Below are 7823 nucleotides of genomic sequence, written 5' to 3'. Positions count from 1 at the left end.
ACGTCAACTAGAGGCCTTCCTTCAATAGGCGAAGGCCAACCACCCTTTTACAGTTTCACTCCTTTTGACGGGTTTAGGAGACAACCCTTACAGAATTTTCTCTCCTCTCTTTACAACTCAGAACTTGGAAGAAAAGAGGGAGAAGAACTTTTGGCCTTTACAACAATTTTGAGCTCTAAGAATCACAGAGAAAGATCAAGATTTCGGTGTGTGTCTGTGCTCTTTCAGTGCTGAATGGGTTGGGTATTTATAGGCCCCAACCCAGTTCAAATTTGGAGCTCAAAATTGTCAATTCCCGGAATTCCGGGATCAGGTGGTTGCACCTCCTGACTGGAGCGGTTGCACCGCTTGGCAGAGCTCGAAGACTAAGCCTCTAGGTGGTGCCACCTCCTGTCAAGGGCGGTTGCACCTCCTGCCAGAGCTCGAAGACTGAGCTCAGGCAGTTGCACCTCCTGACTGAGGTAGTTGCACCGCCTGCCAGAGCTCGAAGATTGAGCTCAAGCGGTGCCACCTCTTGTCAGGGGCGGTTGCACCGCCCAGTCTCACTCGGAGACTGCCTCCTGGGCAGTGCTACCTCCTACCCTGGCGGTGCTACCTCCTAGCACTATTTCAGGTCCGAATGGGTTGATTCATTCGGCCCAATGTGGGTCTTTCAGGGGCCCGATTGCCCCAAGATTAAGTTAATGGGATCACCTCCTATTTCTAACTTAATCATTATGCTAACTATGATTATTTCCTAAGACATTTACTGCAACTTGCTCCGGTACGTCAATCGCTTCTTCCGGCGAGCTTCCGGCGATCATCCGATGAACCCTCGGTGATGCTCCTGCAGACTTCCGGCAAACTCCTGGACTTGCGACGATCCACTTGGCAAGTTCTGACGAGCTTCTTTGGCAAGCTCCTGGACTTCTCGGATTTGTTCCCGCAAAACCTCCGACGATCGTCCGAACTTCCGTAGAACTCTCGAACTCCCAACGTGATCATTGTCTTGACTTCGGCGCAACTCCTGCTGCATGTCTTACTTCCATCGTAGTTAATCCTGCACACTCAAAACAAAAACTTCGATCGAGACAATTAATCCTAAGCAATTAACCAAGTTGTCCGGCATGTCATTGGTCCCTCGACGCTTCGTCCGATTCTTCGGCGCATCGTCCTTTCCTACGGCCTATTGCCCAATCGGCCAGTTGGCTCCGCAACTCCAATATCCTTGGCACAATACCCGCTCTTCTTGGCCCGATGCCCGAGTCCACAGCCCGAAGCCTTCTGTCGATACGTCGACCGATCCATTGGCCCGACGTCTAATCTTCTGACATGTTCCTCCGGCACAACATGATTTTCCTACTTTAATTGTCTCATCTTGATCGAGGCATCCTGCGTCACTCAAAACGTAGATTAAGTCATAAACATATATCAAGTAGTTTCATCATTAAAATACGAGATTCAACAATCTCCCCCTTTTTGATGATGACAACCACTTGATGACGGAGTTAAACTTAACTCCCGGAGTTTAAACAAACTCCCCCTATCAATATGCCATATTGATAAAACCTTGAATTCAAACTGAATTCAAGTCATTGCAATATTCATCATGAATACTTGCAACACGTCATCATGAACTTATGCATAAACTTATGCATAACATGTCATGTCATCAACATACTTCTCCCCCTTTGTCATCAACAAAAAAGAGAAGTACCACAATCAAGTGTTTGTGATTTTGGTTCAACTCATTGCATGAAAAACATAATATCAAGTTTTATCATCATGCAGTTTTGAAGCCAGAAAATTTAGCAAATGTTATATCATGCTTAGAACATTCAAGCTATCAAGTTTTAGATATGCAAGTTTTACAGCATACAAGATAGCACTTTTATAGCATGCAAGCTAGCAATGTTGCAACATTTTAGAACTTGCAAGCTAGCAATTTAGAGATGTTCAAGAAGGCAACTCTTGCTTCTTGAAATATGCAAGTTGCAAGCTAGCAAATTTTTACGATATGCAAGTTTTGCTTCTTGAGATAGGCAAGATAGCACTTTTGTAATTTTTGTTTGGCAAGCTTGTGATGTTCAAGATAACAAGCTCTTTCTTCTATTTTGAGAAGTGTCATTTTTGCTTTCTTTGCAAAGTGCAAGCTAGCAAAATGCCAAACTAGCAAGAGATAATGTTTTACATGAGGCAAGCAAACAATTTGGCAAGTGTTACATTTGCATCTTCTCTTTAGATGTGCAAGAAAATAAACAAGTTTTTGCATTTTCTTGACATTTCAAGCTAGCAATTATCGGTGATGTTCAAGATAGCAATTTCTTCTCTTTTGTAATTTTTGCCTTTTTCTTGAATTGTGCTAGCAATCTATCTCCCTCTTTGTCATTGTCAAAAAGAAGGGAAAAACCCTTTACATCAATTTCTAAATCATGACAAAGGTAAGTAATCATTCTTATTTGTGCATCATTATAGTTTCAATGCACAAATTCATTAACATTACATTTCATTTTTTTATGCATGATACCGAAAAATCAATCATCATCATGAGCATATCAAACATGATATTCAAGCATTCATGATATATCATTTTGGCAACATGATCATAGATATTCAAACGATGGTATCTAAATGTCAGAATTCATTACATCCTATTATGCATGATCATTAACTTCTCATTTGTATTTCATGCATTATTTCATTTCATCTCATAAGGAATATCAAGAAGAGTTATTGGATGATGAGATAAATATTTTATGAATACACGGAATATCATAAGTGTTTCATGTATTCATATTATCACATGAAGCATATTATCATTTTTAAGATTCATAACATGAATAACGTTATTACTATTTCATCAAAATCAATTTCGAGATTCACACAATATCATAAAATCATTAATCTCGATAAGATGGGAAAAGCATTTTCTTTTTAAGTGATTCTTTTAACACATCATAAAAAACTCATTCATAATTCAAGTGATTTACAAGATATCATAAATGAATTTATCACTTGTATTTCATCAAAATCGAGAACTCTAGAGATAGAAAATGATTGAAGCATTTAATTTGATTGAAGCATGATTCATATTTAAAGTGTATCTTATGTCGTAAATACGAATCAAGCATTTGTCAAATCTGAAATCATCCTCAAAATTACATTCAATAAATTCATATATGACAAGCATAGATTTATTGAAAAATCAATAAGATAGAGGATTACATTTCAAGTGTTCATCAATTGTAGTATTTCATCACATGGTAAGATATCAATGCGTAAAATTATGATACAAGTTCTTGATATCTTAACGCATGATGCAAACATGGCATAATGCAAATTTGACAATCATAGCAACAATTCATATAAGCATTGCAAATATGGCAATCATATCAATTCATATATCTCTTGATGATGTAAGCATGGGATAATCATAGCATAGTGTTTATAGCATCAATTCATATATTTCTCCCCTTTTTTAAGTGTTTCATCTTAAGTGATCGATTTCATGTTAGCATGCCTTTTCATTTATGTCAAATGAAAACATGCATCAACGTTTAGGATCGTAAAATGAATTTCATTATAAAACCATTAATCACAAAAATCATGTATAACTTTAAAATCTCATGCATAAAATCGTCAAATCATAGTATCAAAACTTTAATATTTTCATTGCAACATTAAGCAAGGTTTCATTGAACATAATTTTGAATGATTCTTATAAATGCCTAAAACTTCTTTAGTTTTAATTTATATGATTGACTTTATAATAGCATGCTCAAATCTTTATTCTTATGTCAAAACCATACATCATATTTAACAAACAAAGATAATGAAAAATATCAAACCTTCCAGACAAAAGCCATGTATCATCATTGAAAAGCAATATGAAAATCATCAAAATATACATTCTTGCTTCTCAAGCACATAAATAAGATTAATCTCACTAGGTGTACAATCATTAGATTTCTATCTTGCATTAACATAAGACATGCAATTTTCATTATCATTTTTAAAATTACAAGCATGATCATATTTTTACATTTTCATTATTAAATTATTAAAAATATAATTTTCAAGAAAATTTAAAGAAAAAGAAAAATGCATCATGAAAAGCATCATGTAATTTCGAAGTAAATTAAAGGCATTTTGATTACCTCAGCGTCGAAAGGTGTAAAGGCGTAGTTTGACACCTCGCCTTTGTTGATTTTCTCCTCGTCTTCAGAGGAGCTCGATTCATCCCAATTTTTGTTCTTCTTCTTGCGTTCAAAGCAAGTAGTTCCGTTCTTTTTACTTTTTAATTTTTATTTCATTTGTAGTTTAAGTTCACCATCACTTGAGCTTATGCTCGAGTGGTCTTCAAATGTTCTATGTCCCAAATCCTTCCTGTTTTTTGGAATGTGGTTCTCAAGTTCTTCACGTGCATTGCACGTCATTTCATATGTGATCAAGGAACCAATTAGTTCTTCAAGTGGAAATTGGTTCAAGTTTTTCGATTCTTGAATAGCAGTTACTTTTGAATCCCAAGGTTTAGAAAGTGAGCGCAAAATCTTGTTTATGAGTTCAAAATCCGAAAAACATTTTCCAAGAGCTCTTAAACTATTGACGACATCCGTGAAACGGGTGTACATGTCGCCTATAGTCTCGCTTGGTTGCATTCGAAAAAGCTCAAAATCATGCAATAAAATGTTAACTTTCGAGTCTTTAACTCTACTAGTTCCCTCGTGCGTGATTTCAAGTGTTCGCCAAATGTCAAAAGCTGTTTCGAACGTAGAAATCCGATTGAACTCATTTTTGTCTAAAGCGCAAAATAAGGCATTCATAGCCTTCGCGTTTAAAGAAAAATACTTCTTCTCCAAATCCGACCATTCGTTCATCTGTTTAGAGGGAAGTTGAAAATTGTTTTCAATGATATTCCATAAATCCAAATTCATAGAAGTCAAGAAAACCTCTCATTCGAGTTTTCCAATAAGTGTAGTCCAATCCGTTAAACAACGGTGGACGAAAAACCGATAAGCCCTCTTGAAAGCCATGAAGAGCCATTTCTCTCGGGTGTAAATCCGAAATGAGAAATACCCCGCTCTGATACCAATTGTTAGGATCGAGAGCACTAAGAGGGGGGGGGGGGTGAATTAGTGCAGCGGTTAACTTTCTGCGATTAAAACGAAACTGCGTTCGAATGATAAAAATGATTTCTGTGTAAAATCTGCAGCTATGATGAAAACCAGAATATTGGCGCAAACTGAAATCCGACGTTCATACGAAGAAACTGATTTACGTCTAAATGCTGATTCGTAAATCACTTGATTAGGCAAGATGCAGTTTAAGCAAGAGTATGAAGGCAGTTTGTAGTTATGGTAAAGCTCAAAACATAAACGCAATCTGAAATATGATGATCATATGAAAAAGGCATATTTACGTCTAAACGCTGATTCGGAAAGTAAAAGGCTTGAAACCCGATCGTAAAAGCGCAGAAGGCAGTAAGCTTCAGAGGAGGTTTGCAGTAAAGATAATATGCTCAAAGTAAATGCAAACCGAGATTTAGAGTGGTTCGGTCAATCTTGACCTACTCCACTTTTGGCTTCCTCCACCGACGAGGTCACCGACGTCAACTAGAGGCCTTCCTTCAATAGGCAAAGGCCAACCACCCTTTTACAGTTTCACTCCTTTTGATAGGCTTAGGAGACAACCCTTACAGAATTTTCTCTCCTCTCTTTACAACTCAGAACTTGGAAGAAAAGAGGGAGAAGAACTTTTGGCCTTTACAACAATTTTGAGCTCTAAGAATCACAAAAAAAGATCAAGATTTCGGTGTGTGTCTGTGCTCTTTCAGTGCTAAATGGGTGGGGTATTTATAGGCCCCAACCCAGTTCAAATTTGGAGCTCAAAACTGTCAATTCCCGGAATTCCGGGATCAGGTAGTTGCACCTCCTGACTGGAGCGGTTGCACCGCCTGGCAGAGCTCGAAGACTGAGCCTCTGGGCGGTGCCACCTCCTGTCAGGGGCGGTTGCACCTCCTGACTGGAGCGGTTGCACCGCCTGGCAGAGCTCGAAGACTGAGCCTCTGGGTGGTGCCACCTCCTGTCAGGGGCAGTTGCACCTCCTGCCAGAGCTCGAAGACTGAGCTCAGGCGGTTGCACCTCCTGACTGAGGCAGTTGCACTGCCTGCCAGAGCTCGAAGACTGAGCTCAGGCGGTGCCACCTCTTGTCAGGGGCGGTTGCACCGCCCAGTCTCGCTCGGAGACTAAGCCCAGGCGGTGCTACCTCCTGGCTGGGGCGATTGCACCGCCCAGTCTCGCTCGGAGACTGCCTCCTGGGCGGTGCTACCTCCTACCCTGGCGGTGCTACCTCCTAGCACTATTTCAGGTCCGAATGGGTTGATTCATTCGGCCCAATTTGGGTCTTTCAGGGGCCCGATTGTCCCAAGATTAAGTTAATGGGATCACCTCCCATTTCTAACTTAATCATTGTGCTAACTACGATTATTTCCTAAGACATTTACTGCAACTTGCTCCGGTACGTCAATCGCTTCTTCCGGCGAGCTTCCGGCGAACTTCCGTCGATCATCCGATGAACCCTCGGTGATGCTCCTGCAGACTTCCGGCAAACTCCTGGACTTGCTACGATCCACTTGGCGAGTTCCGACGAGCTTCTTTGGCAAGTTCCTGGACTTCTCGGATTTGTTCCTGCAGAACCTCCGACGACCGTCCGAACTTCCGTAGAACTCTCGAACTCCCAACGTGATCATTGTCTTGACTCCGGCGCAACTCCTGCTGCATGTCTTACTTCCATCGTAGTTAATCCTGCACACTCAAAACAAAAACTTCGATCGAGACAATTAATCCTAAGCAATTAACCAAGTTGTCCGGCATGTCATTGGTCCCTCGACGCTTCGTCCGATTCTTCGGCGCATCGTCCTTTCCTGCGGCCTATTGCCCAATCGGCCAGTTGGCTCCGCAACTCCGATATCCTTGGCACAATACCTGCTCTTCTTGGCCCGATGCCCGAGTCCACGGCCCGAAGCCTTCTGTCGATACATCGACCGATCCACTGGCCCGACGTCCAATCTTCTGACATGTTCCTCCGGCACAACATGATTTTCCTGCTTTAATTGTCTCATCCTGATCGAGGCATCCTGCGTCACTCAAAACGCAGATTAAGTCATAAACATATATCAAGTAGTTTCATCATCAAAATACGAGATTCAACAGCTGCTTCTCAGCCGATCGATTACCGCCGCCCGCCTCCCAGCCGCAACCCTAGCCGTGTCCCCCCCTTGGGTCACAGCCATAGCCGCCGGTTGCCATAGCCCCTGCTTCCCTTCTTCCCTACTACCGTTGCAAGGCAACTCCTTCTCCACCGCCGCAGTTGCTTCCCGGCCGCTCGATCACCGCCACCCGCCTCCCTGCCGCAACCTTAGCTGTGCCCCACCCCCCCCCTACCCTTGGGTCGCAGCCACAGCCACCAGTTGCCGCAGCCCCTCGTTGCAACGGTTGCAAAAATAGAGCCACAACCCTCGCTGCCTCCTTCTTCATTACCGCCACTGCGCTCCGGCCAGCAACCACCGCTGCTGTCAGCCACCGTAGCCTTCACCTCAACCCCCTCGCTCTGCACCATTGCTGCAGCCCCCTTGCTCTGCATCGTTGCCGTAGCCGTCGGTTGTCACCACTACAGCCTCAACCCCAACCGCACCACCATCGCTACCTCTCAGCCCTCAATAGCAGCAATCCCTCCACATAGCTATTGCAACAAGCATCGTTGCCTCTCACCAGTGTCTCCTTCTACAGTGTGACAGAGATAGAGCAGCGTTGCCTTCCATCCGCGCCATCGCAGCGGCGAGCCCT

This window comes from Musa acuminata, chromosome BXJ1-8 (genome assembly GCF_036884655.1).
Source record: "Musa acuminata AAA Group cultivar baxijiao chromosome BXJ1-8, Cavendish_Baxijiao_AAA, whole genome shotgun sequence".
In the NCBI taxonomy this organism is placed as follows: Eukaryota; Viridiplantae; Streptophyta; class Magnoliopsida; order Zingiberales; family Musaceae; genus Musa; species Musa acuminata.
The sequence above is the reverse complement of the archived record's forward strand: the minus strand, read 5'-3'. Positions refer to the sequence as shown.